Raw genomic sequence first — 20,374 nt, forward strand, 5'->3', positions numbered from 1 at the left:
AATCTATTAGCATTTGAGGAAGACAAGTTAATGCTCGTCAGCAGGTCCCAACGCAGCCTATAAACAAAAGGCTACTACAACAAGTTAATGACAGGAATAAATGCATGTTTATCAGTTCAGAGACTGACCAACAATAGGGTGCAGTACAAACGAGGAAGAACACATGGGCTTCATTACGAGAGCTGTGAGATCTTGAGACTGATTGTGAAAAGACAATGCTGATAAAATCAGGCATTTTCACAGATTCGATGTGAACACCACACCCTGAAAAAATAAATCAACTTCATTTTGAAACCCAGTGAAGCCAAAAACCTTTGTAAAACTGACAACGTCCTGTGTAAATAAGGGAATTAAGAAAAAGATGCAATGCAGCTGGTGTCAGATCCTTCAACTGTAAATGGCAGGGTTCCCAAATTTACATTCTTCCTTCTAATATTAACATCGCAAAGCACAATCTCTCCTTTCTCATGCCAAAAAGGACAAACAAGCAGCTGTCAGGACGCTGCTTTGAACCAGTTAGTAGCCAGAAACCAGCCAAGTCATTGCTATCTCCATTTCTGCTCACTCACTCCCTCTTGTGGCGATGTGTTTCAGTGACTGGTCAATAATTTCACAAACATTGCCTAGTATTATAGTGCAGTAAACAGGCCGTCTATCCCCGCTGTCACCAATAACAAGGCCGATCAACCTAGCTTAGTGAAATTTAGAAATGTTAAATATTTTGAGGCAGGCTTGGAAATATAGACTTAAAAATCTATGTTCAGAAAGGGAGCTTCTAACCAGCTTCACTTTTGCTAAACATGAAATGATATGATAATCGCTTATTGTCACAAGTAGGCTTCAAATGAAGTTACTGTGAAAAGCCCCTAGTCGCCACATTCCGGCGCCTGTTCGGGGAGGCTGGTACGGGAATTGAACCGTGCTGCTGGCCTGCCTTGGTCTGCTTTCAAAACCAGCGATTTAGATACAGAGCATCTACCTGTGCACCAGAATCGCCCACCTTCGGCGCTGTGGAATGTGGTTGGAGAAAGGCAGTGTGGTGCAGCTCCGGAGTTTGAACTTACAGAAGGCATTAGGTGTTAGAATTTTAAAAGTAAGTTATCAGCTCGATAGTAGATATTCGTGACTCGCAGACTCCTGAGGAACGTGAGTAATCTTGAAGCCAGCTGACTATCAAGAAAGACTGAACCATTCTATGTGTCTCAAAGTTCATTTTAATTTTCACAACATCTAACTTCCACCAACAATAAAGAAACAGGCAAGGCCGTCAGATAAAACACTGACCTTCTCTGAGAACACTCCAATCACAGTGAAGGTGAAGGAGACACATCCTGAGTGAGTGAGACACATCCAGAGTGGGAATTGGAACTTGGTAATTTGGTGCAATGAGGTAATTCGGTGCAGAGTGGGAGAAGGTGCTTTTTCCCTACTGTTTTGTTCTCTTTCTTCTGGCTGGTAACTGTTAATCTGCAGGGAGAGAACCAGAGAGCATCCTGGGAAGGTAAGGGATTATTATTTCCTTTTCAAATTGTGTGTGTGTGAGAGGGGGGGGGGGGGGAACTGAAGTGACATCACAGTAAAACTGTGACCTGATTGGCTGGTTGGGAATCTGTTAAATTTGAAAAAAAATAATTTTGCAAAAAAAATCTAATTGATTAACTAGATGACGGAGTAATGTTCAGCAGGGAGGGTCAAAATGCAGAAGAGCAATAGTCATAGACCACTCTATAGTTAGGGGCACAGATAGGCGCTTCTGTGGATGTGAAAGAGACTCCAGGATGGTATGTTGCCTCCCTGGTGCCAGGGTCCAGGATGTCTCAGACTGGGTAGCGGGCATCCTGAAGGGGGAGGGCAAACAGGCAGAGGTTGTTGTACATATTGGTACTGACGACATAGGCAGGAAGGGGTATGAGGTCCTGCAGCAGGAGTTCAGGGAGCTAGGCAGAATGTTAAAAGGACCTCTAGGGTTGTAAACTTGGGATTACTCCCTGTGCCACGTGCCAGTATGGCTAGAAATAGGAACATAGAGCAGCTAAACACGTGGCTAAACAGCTGGTGTAGGAGGGAGGATTTCCGTTATCTGGTCCACTGGGAGCTCTTCCGGGGCAGGTGTGACCTGTATAAGAAGGACGGGTTGCATCTAAACTGGAGAGGCATAAATATCCTGGCCGCGAGGTTTGCTAGTGTCACACGGGAGGGTTTAAATTAGTATGGCAGGGGGTGGGTACCGGGTGTATCCACCCCCCTGCCATACTACATTCAGAAGGTGAAAACATTGAGGGAGAACTAGGGAATAGGGCCAGTATCGCTCTGAGGAAGAGCAGACAGGGAGATGTTGCTGAAAACAGACCAAGGCAGGCCAGCAGCATGGTTCAATTCCCGTACCAGCCTCCCCGAACAGGCGCCGGAATGTGGCGACTAGGGGCTTTTCACAGTAACTTCATTTGAAGCCTACTTGTGACAATAAGCGATTTTCATTTTAATTTCATTTCAAGAAGTATTACGGGTAAGGTAGATGAACTTAGAGTTTGGATTAGTACTTGGAACTATGATGTTGTTGCCATTACAGAGACCTGGTTGAGGGAAGGACAAGATTAGCAGCTAAATGTTTCAGGATTTAGATGTTTCAGGCGGGATAGAGGGGGATGTAAAAGGGGTGGCGGAGTTGCACTACTGGTTAGGGAGAATATCACAGCTGTACTGCGGGAGGACACCTCAGAGGGCAGCGAAGCTATATGGGTAGAGATCAGGAATAAGAAGGGTGCAGTCACAATGTTGGCGGTTTACTACAGGCCTCCCAACAGCCAGCGGGAGATAGAGGAGCAGATAGGTAGACATATTTTGGAAAGGAGTAAAAGCAACAGGGTTGTTGTGAAGGGAGACTTCAACCTTCCCAATATTGACTGGGACTCACTTAGTGCTAGGGGTTTGGGCGGGGCAGAGTTTGTAAGGAGCATCCAGGAGGGCTTCTTAAAACAATATGTAGATAGTCCAACTAGGGAAGGGGCTGTACTGGACCTGGTATTGGGGAATGAGCCCGGCCAGGTGGTAGACGTTTCAGTAGGGGAGCATTTTGGGAACAGTGACCACAATTCAGTAAGTTTTAAAGTGCTGGTGGACAAGGATAAGAGTGGTCCTAGGATGAATGTGCTAAATTGGGGGAAGGCTAATTATAACAATATTAGGTGGGAACTGAATAATCTAGATTGGGGGCGGATGTTTGAGGATAAATCAACATCTGACATGTGGGAGGCTTTCAAATGTCACTTGAAAGGAATTCAGGACCGGCATGTTCCTGTGCAGAAGAAGGATAAATACGGCAAATTTCAGGAACCTTGGATAACGAGAGATATTGTAGGCCTCGTCAAAAAGAAAAAGGAGGCATTTGTCAGGGCTAGAAGGCTGGGAACAGACAAAGCCTGTGTGAAATATAAGGAAAGTAGGAAGGAACTTAAGCAAGGAGTCAGGAGGGCTAAAAGGGGTCACGAAAAGTCATCGGCAAATAGGGTTAAGGAAAATCCCAAGGCTTTTTACACGTACATAAAAAGCAAGAGGGTAGCCAGGGAAAGGGTTGGCCCACTGAAGGACAGGCAAGGGAATCTATGTGTGGAGCCAGAGGAAATGGGCGAGATTCTAAATGAATACTTTGCATCAGTATTCACCAAAGAGAAGGTGTTGAGTCTGGAGAAGGGTGTGTAGATAGCCTGGGTCACATTGAGATCCAAAAAGACGAGGTGTTGGGCTCCTTGAAAAATATTAAGGTAGATAAGTCCCCAGGGCCTGATGGGATCTACCCCAGAATACTGAAGGAGGCAAGAGAGGAAATTGCCGAGGCCTTGACAGAAATCTTTGGATCCTCACTGTCTTCAGGTGATGTCCCGGAGGACTGGAGAATAGCCAATGTTGTTCCTTTGTTTAAGAAGGGTAGCAAGGATAACCCAGGGAACTACAGGCCGGTGAGCCTTACTTCAGTGGTAAGGAAATTACTGGAGAGAATTCTTCGAGACAGGATCTACCCCCATTTGGAAGCAAATGGACGTATTAGTGAGAGGCAGCACAGTTTTGTGAAGGGGAGGTCGTGTCTCACTAACTTAATAGAGTTTTTCGAAGAGGTCACAAAGATGGTTGATGCAGGTAGGGCAGTGGATGTTGTCTATATGGACTTCAGTAAGGCCTTTGACAAGGTCCCTCATGCAGACTGGTAAAAAAAGGTGAAGTCACATGGGATCAGGGATGAGCTGGCAGGATGGATACAGAACTGGCTAGGTCATAGACGGCAGAGAGTAGCAATGGAAGGATGCTTTTCTAATTGGAGGACTAAGACTAGTGGTGTTCCGCAGGGATCAGTGCTAGGACCTTTGCTGTTCGTAGTATATATAAATGATTTGGAGGAAAATGTAACTGGTCTGATTAGTAAGTTTGCAGACAACACAAAGGTTGGTGTAATTGTGGATAGCGATGAGGACTGTCAGAGGATGCAGCAGGATTTAGATCGTTTGGAGACTTGGGCGGAGAGATGGCAGATGGAGTTTAATCCGGACAAATGTGAGGTAATGCATTTTGGAAAGTCTAATGCAGGTAGGGAATATACAGTGAATGGTAGAACCCTCAAGAGTATTGACAGTCAGAGAGATCTAGGTGTACAGGTCCACAGGTCACTGAAAGGGGCAACACAGGTGGAGAAGGTAGTCAAGAAGGCATACGGCATGCTTGCCTTCATTGGCCGGGGCATTGAGTATAAGAATTGGCAAGTCATGTTGCAGCTGTCTCGAACCTTAGTGAGGCCACAATTCTGGTCGCCACACTGCCAGAAGGATGTGGAGGCTTTAGAGAGGGTGCAGAAGAGATTTACCAGAATGTTGCCTGGTATGGAGGGCATTAGATATGAGGAGCTGTTGAATAAACTCGGTTTGTTCTCACTGGAACGATGGAGGTTGAGGGGCGACCTGATAGAGGTCTACAAAATTATGAGGGGCATAGACAGAGAGGATAGTCAGAGGCTTTTTCCCAGGGTAGAGGGGTCAATTACTAGGGGGCATAGATTTAAGGTGCGAGGGGCAAGGTTTAGAGTAGATGTATGAGGCACGTTTTTTACACAGAGGGTAGTGGGTGCCTGGAACTCGCTGCCGGAGGAGGTGGTGGAAGCAGGGACGATAGTGACGTTTAAGGGGCATCTTGACAAATATATGAATAGGATGGGAATAGAGGGATATGGACCCAGGAAGCGTAGAAGATTGTAGTTTAGTCGGGCAACATGGACAGCACGGGCTTGGAGGGCCAAAGGGCCTGTTCCTGTGCTGTACTTTTCTTTGTCTTTGTAAGTGTGGATTTTAGTATGGGGCTGCTCATGGACATTGCTATCAGTACCAGTTAGGTCAAGACGTTATTCAACTTATTTTGCATCGTGCAAATGTAGAAATTCTATTTGATAGCAGAGGTTGAAGTACATCCTTGTGGCCACATCTTGTGACACACAGAAAAACACAACAATTATTTTTAATTTAAACAATAATATTTCTGTGTCACAAGAGTATATGCCAAGATAATATTTTTTCTTATTAGTTCATGGGATATGGCATCACTGGTATTTATTGCACATTCCTGAGGACATTTCAGAGTCAACCACATTTCTGTGGGTCTGGAGTCACGTGTAGGCCAGACCAGGTAAGGACGGCAGATTTCTTTCCCTATTTGATTTGAAGGGCATTAGTGAACCAGATGGGTTTTTACGACAATCAACAATGGTTTTATGGTCACCTTTAGACTTGTAATTCCAGATTTTTATTGAATTCAAATTCCACCATGGTGGGATTCTAACCCGGATCCCCAGAGCTTTATTCCCCTGGGTATCTGGATAACTAGTCCAGCGACAATACTACTATGCCACGGCATCTTCATGGTTTACAACCAGAGAGAGATGGGAAAGAAGGGAGGGTGAGCTCGGGTGAGAAAAAGGTAGAGGGCTAGATAGGAGAGAGGTGGGGGGAGAGAGAAATAGGAACTGGAGCAGACAACGGATGAACGGATATCGGGCGACATTCGCCAGGCAGCAATGTTCCCTTCCAGTCGGGGAACACTTCAGCAGTCAAGGGCATTCAGCCTCTGATCTTCGGGTAAGCGTTCTCCAAGGCGGCCTTCAGGACGCGCAACAACACAGAATCGCCGAGCAGAAACTTATAGCCAAGTTCCGCACACGTGAGTACGGCTTCAACCGGGACCTGGAATTCATGTTGCATTACATTCACCCCTCACCATCTGGCCTCGGCTTGCGAAATCCTACCAACTGTCCTGGCTTGAGACAATTCACACCTCTTTAACCTGGGGTTATCCCTCTCCCCAGTCACATCGTCTGGACCTGTAAAGACTTAATTACCTGCAAAGACTCGCATTCAAAGTATTGTCTTGCATCTTTGAATTTGTCTATATATGTGTTTCTGGAACATACCTCTTCATTCACCTGAGGAAGGAGCTGTGCTCCGAAAGCAAGTGATTCGAAACAAACCTGTTGGACTTTAACCTGGTGTTGTTGGACTTCTTCCTGAGCTCACCCCAGTCCAATGCTGGCATCTCCCCTCCAAATCACTCACCACTCTGACTTGGAAATATATCGTCGTTCCTTCACTGTCGCTGGGGCAACATCCTGGAACTCCCTAACAGCACAGTGGCTGTATCGACACCTCAGGGGCGGCAGTGGTTCAAGAAGGCAGCTCACCCCCACCTTCTGGAGGGCAATTAGGGATGGGCTAGCCAGCGACGCTCACATTGCATGAAATAATTTTAAAAGAATTACCAAAACAGACAGCAGTCCTCGGGCGGAAGCATCAGCTGACAGACACCTGACAAGTTTATACAAAGATAACAGAGTCTGGATTGAGGACTTTGATAGAGAGGACATTATTGTCTTGTGAGATGTTGACCAGCCACGGTTATATCCTGTTAATATTCCAGAGGGTGCAATCAACGGGAACAGGAGGAGCCTTCTCCACATCCCGTAGTGTCATCCTCCACTGGAGAGAAATTGAAGAAGACGATCAAATGCCAGAACATCCACAACCAAAACATTCTCACCACTGCAACAGGGCCACCACCAAAACATTCTCACCACGGCAACAGGGCCACCACCAAAACATTCTTACCACGGCAACAGGCCCACCACACCCACCACCAAAACATTCTCACCACGGCAACGGGGTCCACCACATCCACCACCAAAACATTCTCACCACGGCAACAGGCCCACCACACCCACCACCAAAACATTCTCACCATGGCAACAGGCCCACCACATCCACCACCAAAACATTCTCACCACGGCAACAGGCCCACCACATCCACCACCAAAACATTCTCACCATGGCAACAGGCCCACCACACCCACCACCAAAACATTCTCACCACGGCAACAGGGCCACCACCAAAACATTCTCACCACGGCAACAGGCCCACCACACCCACCACCAAAACATTCACACCACGGCAACAGGCCCACCACACCCACCACCAAAACATTTTCACCACGGCAACAGGCCCACCACACCCACCACCAAAACATTCTCACCACGGCAACAGGCCCACCACATCCACCACCAAAACATTCTCACCACGGCAACAGGCCCACCACACCCACCACCAAAACATTCTCACCACGGCAACAGGCCCACCACACCCACCACCAAAACATTCTCACCACGGCAACAGGCCCACCACATCCACCACCAAAACATTCTCACCACGGCAACAGGCCCACCACACCCACCACCAAAACATTCTCACCACGGTAACAGGCCCACCACACCCACCACCAAAACATTCTCACCACGGCAACAGGGCCCACCACACCCACCACCAAAACATTCTCACCACGGCAACGGGGCCCACCACACCCACCACCAAAACATTCTCACCACGGCAACAGGCCCACCACACCCACCACCAAAGCATTCTCACCACGGCGACAGGCCCACCACATCCACCACCAAAACATTCTCACCACGGCAACAGGCCCACCACACCCACCACCAAAACATTCTCACCACGGCAACAGGCCCACCACACCCACCACCAAAACATTCTCACCACGGCAACAGGCCCACCACACCCACCACCAAAACATTCTCACCACGGCAACAGGGCCCACCACACCCACCACCAAAACATTCGCACCACGGCAACGGGGCCCACCACACCCACCACCAAAACATTCTCACCACGGCAACAGGCCCACCACACCCACCACCAAAGCATTCACACCACGGCAACAGGCCCACCACACCCACCACCAAAACATTCTCACCACGGCAACAGGCCCACCACACCCACCACCAAAACATTCTCACCACTCAACAGGCCCACCACACCCACCACCAAAACATTCTCACCATGGCAACAGGCCCACCACACCCACCACCAAAGCATTCTCACCACGGCAACAGGCTCACCACACCCACCACCAAAGCATTCACACCACGGCAACAGGCCCACCACACCCACCACCAAAACATTCTCACCACGGCAACAGGCCCACCACACCCACCACCAAAACATTCTCACCACGGCAACAGGCCCACCACACCCACCACCAAAACATTCTCACCACGGCAACAGGCCCACCACACCCACCACCAAAGCATTCTCACCACGGCAACAGGCCCACCACACCCACCACCAAAGCATTCTCACCGCGGCAACAGGCCCACCACACCCACCACCAAAGCATTCTCACCACGGCAACAGGTCCACCACACCCACCACCAAAACATTCTCACCACGGCAACAGGCCCACCACACCCACCACCAAAACATTCTCACCACGGCAACAGGCCCACCACACCCACCACCAAAGCATTCTCACCACGGCAACAGGCCCACCTCATCCACCACCAAAACATTCTCACCACGGCAACAGGCCCACCACACCCACCACCAAAACATTCTCACCACGGCAACAGGCCCACCACACCCACCACCAAAGCATTCTCACCACGGCAACAGGCCCACCACACCCACCACCAAAGCATTCACACCACGGCAACAGGCCCACCACACCCACCACCAAAACATTCTCACCACGGCAACAGGCCCACCACACCCACCACCAAAACATTCTCACCACGGCAACAGGCCCACCACACCCACCACCAAAACAATCTCACCACTGCAACAGGCCCACCACACCCACCACCAAAACATTCTCACCACGGCAACAGGCCCACCACACCCACCACCAAAACATTCTCACCACGGCAACAGGGCCCACCACACCCACCACCAAAACATTCTCACCACGGCAACGGGGCCTACCACACCCACCACCAAAACATTCTCACCACGGCAACAGGCCCACCACACCCACCACCAAAGCATTCTCACCACGGCAACAGGCCCACCTCATCCACCACCAAAACATTCTCACCACGGCAACAGGCCCACCACACCCACCACCAAAGCATTCTCACCACGGCAACAGGCCCACCATACCCACCACCAAAGCATTCTCACCACGGCAACAGGCCCACCACACCCACCACCAAAGCATTCTCACCACGGCAACAGGTCCACCACATCCACCACCAAAACATTCTCACCAGGGCAACGGGGCCCAGCACATCCACAACCAAAACATTCTCACCACGGCAACAGGCCCACCACACCCACCACCAAAACATTCTCACCACGGCAACAGGCCCACCACACCCACCACCAAAACATTCTCACCACGGCAACAGGCCCACCACACCCACCACCAAAACATTCTCACCGCTGCAACAGGCCCACCACACCCACCACCAAAACATTCTCACCACGGCAACAGGCCCACCACACCCACCACCAAAACATTCTCACCACGGCAACAGGCCCACCACATCCACCACCAAAACATTCTCACCGCTGCAACAGGCCCACCACACCCACCACCAAAACATTCTCACCACGGCAACAGGCCCACCACATCCACCACCAAAACATTCTCACCACGGCAACAGGCCCACCACACCCACCACCAAAACATTCTCACCACGGCAACAGGCCCACCACATCCACCACCAAAACATTCTCACCGCTGCAACAGGCCCACCACACCCACCACCAAAACATTCTCACCACGGCAACAGGCTCACCACGCCCACCACCAAAACATTCTCACCACGGCAACAGGCCCACCACACCCACCACCAAAACATTCTCACCACGGCAACGGGGCCCAGCACACCCACCACCAAAACATTCTCACCACGGCAACAGGCCCACCACACCCACCACCAAAACATTCTCACCACGGCAACAGGCCCACCACCAAAACATTCTCACCACGGCAACAGGCCCACCACGCCCACCACCAAAACATTCTCACCACGGCAACAGGCCCACCACACCCACCACCAAAACATTCTCACCACGGCAACAGGCCCACCACATCCACCACCAAAACATTCTCACCACGGCAACAGGCTCACCACACCCACCACCAAAACATTCTCACCACTGGCAACAGGCCCACCACATCCACCACCAAAACATTCTCACCACGGCAACAGGCCCACCACACCCACCACCAAAACATTCTCACCACGGCAACAGGGCCCAGCTCTCCTCCAGCTGACAAAGACAAGACCAGACCTGGAAGAATTATAAAGTCTCCAAATGGTCTGAACCTAGAAACAGAGAGAATGGGGGGGGGGGGGGGGTGCAGTAGAAGCAATATAAATATGTTGGATTAAGATTTAAGGGAGGTGTGGAATAAGGGACTGGTATAGAAAGGGTTAATGTGGGACTGGGTACAGTATCGCGCACAGTGTGATGTAAAGGAACACATGACCCGAGTCTAGAGGGCAGTCATGTGCTGGTCAGAGACGGGTGTAGAGGCAAGCATGGAGGCAGCTCCTAGCTTGCACGTCACACTGTATATATGTATATAGTTAACATATAGTTATATAAGTATGTAGTTAGTAATAGTTAACAAACACTTACTGTTAAAACTACACTAGACACAGAACCTCTTCATGAGGCTTAGCGAACTACACACAACAGCTTTCAATAATTATTAGCACTGTCAGGTTTTCTGATTCTAATGCAGCTTGTGACTGTGTGCAGCAAGACCGGGACAACATTCCGTGCCACCAAGTGCTATCTCCAGAAAGAGAGGATCTGACCATCTCTGCTGGTGGTTAACGGCATTAACATCGCTGAATCCCACACCATCAACATCCTGGAGGGTTACCATTAAACAGAAACTTAACTAGACCAGCAAATAAATACCGGGGCTACAGGAGCAGGTCAGAGGCTGGGAATTCTGCAGCCGTGACTCTGCAAAACCTATTAACCATCCACAAGGCACAAGTCAGGAATGTGATGGAATACTCTCCACTTGCCTGGATGAGCGCGGCTCCAACAACACTCGGGAAGCTCGACACCATCCAGGACAACGCAGCTCCCTTGTGAAGACATTCCATCCACCACCTGAAACATTGGCTCTTTCCACCACCAGCACACAGTGGCAGCAATGTACAATACCTACAAGATACACTGCAGCAATTTATTAAACCTCCTTCAACAGCACCTTCTAAACCCATGGCCTCTACCACCTAAAAGGAGCAGGGTGCAGATGTATGGAAACACTGCCACCTGCAGGTTCTCCTGTAAGTCACACCCCATCCTGACTTAGAAATATATAAGTGTTTCTTCATTGTTGCTGGTGGTCCACGTGGGCTCCAGAAACTCATGGCAACGGGTCACCAGCACCCTCTCAAGGGCAATTAGGAATGGACAACAAATTACCAGCTTGTCAGTGAAGCTCACATCCCATGACCAATAAAAAATAATCGAAAGTCTTTGGGAAGCGAGTTCACATTCCCAGCAGCTTCAGAGAGCGAGAGAGGAAGAGGTAAAAAGAAAATAAGAGACAATTAAACACAGGGAGGGAGGAAAGGACAATTGTGGCAGAGAATAAATGGAGAAAGGAAGGAGAGATCGAGAGGGTGAGAGAGTGAGATAGAGACAAAGAAAGGAAGAGAGAGGAGGGAAAGAGATGGGGAAGTTACGTAGAATGGAGTTTAGAGGCACATCGCTTAGAGCCAACAGACAGCCTGGAATGGAATGAGAAACATGGACGAGCGAGTTCAGGGCAGATCAGAAAAGAATCTCTATGTTGTAAGTGTTCCACACTGTTCCAGGACACTGTTGGTGAGATGGGAAGGTGATGGTGAGATGGGAAGGTGTTGGTGAGATGGGAAGGTGATGGTGAGATGGGAAGGTGTTGGTGAGAAGGGAAGGTGTGGGTGAGATGGGAAGGCGATGGTGAGATGGGAAGGTGTTGGTGAGATGGGAAGGTGATGGTGAGATGGGAAGGTGTGGGTGAGATGGGAAGGTGTTGGTGAGATGGGAAGGTGTTGGTGAGATGGGAAGGTGTTGGTGAGATGGGAAGGTGATGGTGAGATGGGAAGGTGATGGTGAGATGGGAAGGTGTCGGTGAGATGGGAAGGTGTTGGTGAGTTGGGAAGGTGTGGGTGAGATGGGAAGGTGTTGGTGAGTTGGGAAGGTGTGGGTGAGATGGGAAGGTGTGGGTGAGATGGGAAGGTGATGGTGAGATGGGAAGGTGTTGGTGAGATGGGAAGGTGATGGTGAGATGGGAAGGTGATGGTGAGATGGGAAGGTGTTGGTGAGATGGGAAGGTGTGGGTGAGATGGGAAGGTGATGGTGAGATGGGAAGGTGTTGGTGAGATGGGAAGGTGATGGTGAGATGGGAAGGTGTGGGTGAGATGGGAAGGTGTTGGTGAGATGGGAAGGTGATGGTGAGATGGGAAGGTGTCGGTGAGATGGGAAGGTGATGGTGAGATGGGAAGGTGTGGGTGAGATGGGAAGGTGATGGTGAGATGGGAAGGTGTTGGTGAGATGGGAAGGTGTGGGTGAGGTGGGAAGGTGTGGGTGAGATGGGAAGGTGTTGGTGAGATGGGAAGGTGTGGGTGAGATGGGAAGGTGTTGGTGAGATGGGAAGGTGTGGGTGAGATGGGAAGGTGTGGGTGAGATGGGAAGGTGTTGGTGAGATGGGAAGGTGTTGGTGAGATGGGAAGGTGATGGTGAGATGGGAAGGTGATGGTGAGATGGGAAGGTGTGGGTGAGATGGGAAGGTGTTGGTGAGATGGGAAGGTGATGGTGAGATGGGAAGGTGTGGGTGAGATGGGAAGGTGTTGGTGAGATGGGAAGGTGATGGTGAGATGGGAAGGTGTTGGTGAGATGAGAAGGTGTGGGTGAGATGGGAAGGTGATGGTGAGTTGGGAAGGTGTGGGTGAGATGGGAAGGTGTTGGTGAGATGGGAAGGTGTGGGTGAGATGAGAAGGTGTGGGTGAGATGGGAAGGTGATGGTGAGTTGGGAAGGTGTGGGTGAGATGGGAAGGTGTTGGTGAGATGGGAAGGTGTTGGTGAGATGGGAAGGTGATGGTGAGATGGGAAGGTGATGGTGAGATGGGAAGGTGTGGGTGAGATGGGAAGGTGTTGGTGAGATGGGAAGGTGTGGGTGAGATGGGAAGGTGATGGTGAGATGGGAAGGTGATGGTGAGATGGGAAGGTGATGGTGAGATGGGAAGGTGATGGTGAGATGGGAAGGTGTGGGTGAGATGGGAAGGTGTTGGTGAGATGGGAAGGTGAGGGTGAGATGGGAAGGTGTGGGTGAGATGGGAAGGTGTTGGTGAGATGGGAAGGTGATGGTGAGATGGGAAGGTGTTGGTGAGATGAGAAGGTGTGGGTGAGATGGGAAGGTGATGGTGAGTTGGGAAGGTGTGGGTGAGATGGGAAGGTGTTGGTGAGATGGGAAGGTGTGGGTGAGATGAGAAGGTGTGGGTGAGATGGGAAGGTGATGGTGAGTTGGGAAGGTGTGGGTGAGATGGGAAGGTGTTGGTGAGATGGGAAGGTGTTGGTGAGATGGGAAGGTGATGGTGAGATGGGAAGGTGATGGTGAGATGGGAAGGTGTGGGTGAGATGGGAAGGTGTTGGTGAGATGGGAAGGTGTGGGTGAGATGGGAAGGTGATGGTGAGATGGGAAGGTGATGGTGAGATGGGAAGGTGATGGTGAGATGGGAAGGTGTTGGTGAGATGGGAAGGTGTTGGTGAGATGGGAAGGTGTGGGTGAGATGGGAAGGTGTGGGTGAGGTGGGAAGGTGTGGGTGAGGTGGGAATGTGTGGGTGAGGTGGGAAGGTGTTGGTGAGATGGGAAGGTGATGGTGAGATGGGAAGGTGTGGGTGAGGTGGGAAGGTGTTGGTGAGATGGGAAGGTGTGGGTGAGATGGGAAGGTGTGGGTGAGATGGGAAGGTGTGGGTGAGATGGGAAGGTGTGGGTGAGATGGGAAGGTGATGGTGAGATGGGAAGGTGTGGGTGAGGTGGGAAGGTGTTGGTGAGATGGGAAGGTGTGGGTGAGATGGGAAGGTGTGGGTGAGATGGGAAGGTGTGGGTGAGATGGGAAGGTGTTGGTGAGATGGGAAGGTGATGGTGAGATGGGAAGGTGTGGGTGAGGTGGGAAGGTGTTGGTGAGATGGGAAGGTGTTGGTGAGATGGGAAGGTGTGGGTGAGATGGGAAGGTGTGGGTGAGATGGGAAGGTGTGGGTGAGATGGGAAGGTGATGGTGAGATGGGAAGGTGTGGGTGAGATGGGAAGGTGTTGGTGAGATGGGAAGGTGTGGGTGAGATGGGAAGGTGATGGTGAGATGGGAAGGTGTTGGTGAGATGGAAAGGTGATGGTGAGATGGGAAGGTGATGGTGAGATGGGAAGGTGTGGGTGAGATGGGAAGGTGTCGGTGAGGTGGGAAGGTGTTGGTGAGATGGGAAGGTGTCGGTGAGGTGGGAAGGTGTTGGTGGGATGGGAAGGTGTGGGTGAGATGGGAAGGTGTGGGTGAGATGGGAAGGTGTTGGTGAGATGGGAAGGTGATGGTGAGATGGGAAGGTGATGGTGAGATGGGAAGGTGGGGGTGAGATGGGAAGGTGTGGGTGAGATGGGAAGGTGTGGGTGAGGTGGGAAGGTGTGGGTGAGATGGGAAGGTGTGGGTGAGATGGGAAGGTGTGGGTGAGATGGGAAGGTGTGGGTGAGATGGGAAGGTGTTGGTGAGATGGGAAGGTGATGGTGAGATGGGAAAGTGATGGTGAGATGGGAAGGTGGGGGTGAGATGGGAAGGTGTGGGTGAGATGGGAAGGTGTGGGTGAGGTGGGAAGGTGTGGGTGAGATGGGAAGGTGTGGGTGAGATGGGAAGGTGTGGGTGAGGTGGGAAGGTGTTGGTGAGATGGGAAGGTGATGGTGAGATGGGAAGGTGTTGGTGAGATGGGAAGGTGTGGGTGAGATGGGAAGGTGTGGGTGAGATGGGAAGGTGTTGGTGAGATGGGAAGGTGTGGGTGAGGTGGGAAGGTGTGGGTGAGATGGGAAGGTGTGGGTGAGATGGGAAGGTGTGGGTGAGGTGGGAAGGTGTGGGTGAGATGGGAAGGTGTGGGTGAGATGGGAAGGTGTGGGTGAGATGGGAAGGTGTGGGTGAGATGGGAAGGTGATGGTGAGTAAGGTGTTGGTGAGATGGGAAGGTGATGGTGAGATGGGAAGGTGATGGTGAGATGGGAAGGTGTTGGTGAGATGGGAAGGTGTTGGTGAGATGGGAAGGTGTGGGTGAGATGGGAAGGTGTGGGTGAGGTGGGAAGGTGTGGGTGAGATGGGAAGGTGATGGTGAGATGGGAAGGTGTGGGTGAGATGGGAAGGTGTGGGTGAGATGGGAAGGTGTGGGTGAGATGGGAAGGTGTGGGTGAGATGGGAAGGTGTGGGTGAGGTGGGAAGGTGTTGGTGAGATGGGAAGGTGATGGTGAGATGGGAAGGTGTTGGTGAGATGGGAAGGTGATGGTGAGATGGGAAGGTGATGGTGAGATGGGAAGGTGTTGGTGAGATGGGAAGGTGTTGGTGAGATGGGAAGGTGTGGGTGAGATGGGAAGGTGTGGGTGAGATGGGAAGGTGTGGGTGAGATGGGAAGGTGATGGTGAGATGGGAAGGTGTAGGCTCGGGCTTGGGGTGGGCTCCATCTTTTGGAATAATGATGGTTAGGTGAGAAGTTCATGTTTCCATTTCCAGCTGCTGATTCACCATTGCTTCTGTGTTTGATCTGTGTCATCCATCCCTCTCATAATGCTACCCACTATATCATGCAAATACTATTCTTTTGCTGTTGTACCAATCTTTACTCAAGTACTTTACATGTTGTTCTATATGTGTGTTTATGTGACAGTACGTGTATGTTGAGGTGTTTTTTGAGGGAGGGAATGAACTTTCATCACTCAAATGATGTGGTAGATAGTCAACATCTTTCCCAAAGGTAGAGGAGTCTCAAACTAGAGGGCATAGGTTTAAGGTGAGAGGGGAGAGATGCAAAACAGACCAGAGGGGAAATTCTTTCACACAGAGGGTGGTGAGTGTCTGGAACGAGCTGCCAGAGGCAGTGGTGGAGGTGGGTACAATTCTTTTCCTTTAAAACAGTTCCTTTTAACCAGTTACATGGGCAGGGTGGGTATAGAGGGATATGGGCTAAATGTGGGCAAGTGGGACTAGCTTAGTGATAGAAACTGGGCGGCATGGACAAGCTGGGCCGAAGGGCCTGTGTCCATGCTGTAAACATCTAGGACGCTAAATGTTCAGGGGATTCACAATGGGGCAATCATTTCCCCATGCTTTTGTGTGAAGCTGCTTTCTGCGCAGATTTTTAAAAAATTCAATCATGGGATGTGGACCAGCCTCTATTGTCCCATCTCTGAGGGCATGTCAGAGACAACAACATTGTTGTGGATCTGCAATCTCTGGAGTCACGTGTATAATATAATAATAATCATTATTGTCACAAATTGGCTTACATTAACACTGCAATGAAGTTACTGTGAAAAGCCCCTAGTCGCCACATTCCGGCGCCTGTTCGGGTACACAGATGGAGAATTCCGAATGTCCAATTCAACTAACAAGCACGTCTTTCGGGACTTGTGGGAGGAAACCGGAGCCCCCGGAGGAAACCCACGCAGACACGGGGAGAAGATCAACCCACAGAAAGCCACTGGCCCGGATGGGGTACCCGGACGAGCACTCGGGTCTTGAGCGGATCAGCTGGTGGGGGTATTCGCAGACATCTTCAACCTCTCTTTACAACAATCTGAGGTCCCTATCTGCTTCAAGAAGACGACCATCATCCCTGTACCAAAAGAAAGTCAAGCAGCGTGCCTGAATGACTATCGTCCAGTGGCTCTGACATCCATCATCATCATAGAATTTACAGTGCAGAAGGAGGCCATTCGGCCCATCGAGTCTGCACCGGCTCTTGGAAAGAGCAACCTACCCAAGGTCAACACCTCCACCCTATCCCCATAACTCAGTAACCCCACCCAACACTAAGGGCAATTTTGGACACTAAGGGCAATTTATCATGGCCAATACACCTAACCTGCACATCTTTGGAGTGTGGGAGGAAACCGGAGCACCCGGAGGAAACCCACGCAGACACGGGGAGAACATGCAGACTCCGCACAGACAGTGACCCAAGCCGGAATCGAACCTGGGACCCTGGAGCTGTGAAGCAATTGTGCTATCCACAATGCTACCGTGCTGCACAATGAAGTGCTTCGAAAGGTTAGTCATGGCACGAATCAACTCCAGCCTCCCGGATTGCCTTGATCCACTACAGTTCGCCTACCGCTGCAACAGGTCCACAGCAGATGCCAACTCCCTGGCCCTGCACTCAACACTGGAACACCTAGATAACAAAGACACCTATGTCAGACTCCTATTTATCGACTACAGCTCAGCCTTCAACACCATCATTCCTACAAAACTCATCTCCAAACCCCGTGTCCTTGGCCTCGGCTCCTCCCTCTGAGACTGGATCCTGATCTTTCTAACCCACAGGCCACAATCAGTAAGGATAGGCAACAACACCTCCTCCACGATCATCCTCAACACCGGTGCCCCACAAGGCTGTGTCCTCAGCCCCCTACTATACTCCTTATACACCTATGACTGTGTGGCCAAATTCCCCTCCAACTCCATTTTCAAATTTGCTGATGACACCACCGTAGTGGGTCGGATTTCAAACAATGACGAGACAGACCACAGGAATGAGATAGAGAATCTGGTGAACTGGTGCGACGACAATAATCTCTCCCTCAATGTCAACAAAACGAAGGAGATTGCCATCGACTTCAGGAAGCGTAGTGGAGAACATGCCCCTGTCTACATCAATGGGAACGAAGTAGAAAGGGTCGAGAGCTTCAAGTGTTTAGATGTACAGATCACCAACAGCCTGTCCTGGTCCCCCCATGCCGACACTACAGTTAAGAAAGCCCACCAACGACTCTACTTTCTCAGAAGACTAAGGAAATTTGGCATGTCAGCTACGACCCTCACCAACTTCTACAGATGCACCATAGGAAGCATTCTTTCTGGTTGTATCACAGCTTGGTATGGAGCCTGCTCTGCAACTCCCCCTCACACAGTATCACGCTGACTGTACATTCTTTTGATTTCCTTGGACAATTTTACTTACTCAGCAGAGAAGAGTGTGCCTGTAACAGAGTGAAACCAACTGCACAGGAAACATCTGCTGCGTCTCTATTAGAATCATTTGAGCTGGCGAAATATGTTTCGGGTGAAAATGGTCTTCTCGGAAACTGCAAAATGGGCTAGGTCGAATAAAATGTATTTGATTAACTTCAACGGAAAAGTTAATAGTAGTATAGGAAATGTGTCACTGATTCACTCTCTAGTGTACACTGTGAAACGTGCCACTGATTCACTTTCTAGTGTACAGTGTGAAAGGTGTCACTGATTTACTCTCTACTGTACAGTGTGAAACGTGTCACTGATTCAATCTCTAGTGCACAGTGTGAAACCTGTCACTGATTCACTATCTAGTGCACAGTGTGAAACCTGTCACTGATTCACTATCTAGTGTACAGCGTGAAACCTGTCACTGATTCACACGCTAGTGCACAGTGTGAAACGTGTCACTCATTCACTCAAGTGTACAGTGTGAAACCTGTCACTGATTCACTCTCTAGTGCACAGTGTGAAAGGTGTCACTGATTCACTCTCTAGTGTTCAGTGTGAAGCGTGTCACTGATTCACTCTCTAGGATACAGTGTGAAACGTGTCAATGATTCACTCGCTAGTGCACAGTGTGAAACGTGTCACTGATTTACTCTCTACTGTATAGTGTGAAACGCATCACTGATTCAATCTCTAGTGCACAGTGTGAAACGTGTCACTGATTCACTCTAATGTACAGTGTGAAATGTGTCACTGATTCACTATCTAGTGTATAGCGTGAAACCTGCTACCGATTCACTCTCTAGTGCACAGTGTGAAACCTGTCACTGATTCACTATCTAGTGTACAGTGTGAAACCTGTCACTGATTCACTCTCTAGTTCACAGTGTGAAAGGTATCACTGATTCACTCTCTAGGATACAGTGTGAAAAGTGTCACTGATTCACTTTCTAGTGTACAGTGTGAAAGTGTCACTGATTCACTCAAGTGTACAGTGTGAAACATGTCTTTGATTCACTCTCTAGTGTACAATGTGAAAGTGTCACTGATTCACTCTCTAGTGTACAGTGTGAAACGTGTCACTGATTCACTATCTAGGTACCATGTGAAATGTGTCACTGATTCACTTTCTAGTGTACAGTGTGAAATGTGTCACTGATTCACTATCTAGTATACAATGTGAAAGAGTCACTGATTCACTCAAGTGTACAGTGTGAAACGTGTCACTGATTCACTCGAGTGCAGAGTGTGAATTGTGTCACTGATTCACTTTTTAGTGTAGTGTGAAATGTGTCATTGATTCACTCCAGTGTACAGTGTGAAACGTGTCACTGATTCACTCTAGTGTACAGTGTGAAACGTGTCACTGATTCACTCTCTAGTGCACAGTGTGAAATGTGTCACTGATTCACTCTCTAGGATACAGTGTGAAACGTGTCACTGATTCACTCTCTAGTGCGCAGTGTGAAATGTGTCATTGAATTCACTCTCTAGGATACAGTGTGAAATGTGTCATTGATTCACTCTCTAGTGTTCAGTGTGAAACATGTCACTGATTCACTCTCTAGGATACAGTGTGAAACGTGTCATTGATTCACTCTCTAGTGTACAGTGTGAAAGTGTCACTGATTCACTCAAGTGTACAGTGTGAAACGTGTCAATGATTCACTCTCTAGTGTACAGTATGAAACGTGTCACTGATTCACTCTCCAGTGTACAGTGTGAAACGTGTCACTGATTCAATTTCTAGTGCACAGTGTGAAACGTGTCACTGATTCACTCTCTAATGTACAGTGTGAAAGAGTCACTGTTCACTCAAGTGTACAGTGTGAAACG

At 49.7% G+C, this 20,374-nt stretch overlaps 1 protein-coding gene across 13 annotated transcripts in view; it reads right to left on the minus strand.

The window, feature by feature from the left end:
- megf11 (multiple EGF-like-domains 11) overlaps positions 1-20,374 on the minus strand; it is a 664,461-nt gene that overhangs the window by 25,807 nt on the left and 618,280 nt on the right. The window lies entirely within an intron of this gene.

This window comes from Scyliorhinus torazame, chromosome 12 (genome assembly GCF_047496885.1).
Source record: "Scyliorhinus torazame isolate Kashiwa2021f chromosome 12, sScyTor2.1, whole genome shotgun sequence".
NCBI lineage: Eukaryota > Metazoa > Chordata > Chondrichthyes > Carcharhiniformes > Scyliorhinidae > Scyliorhinus > Scyliorhinus torazame.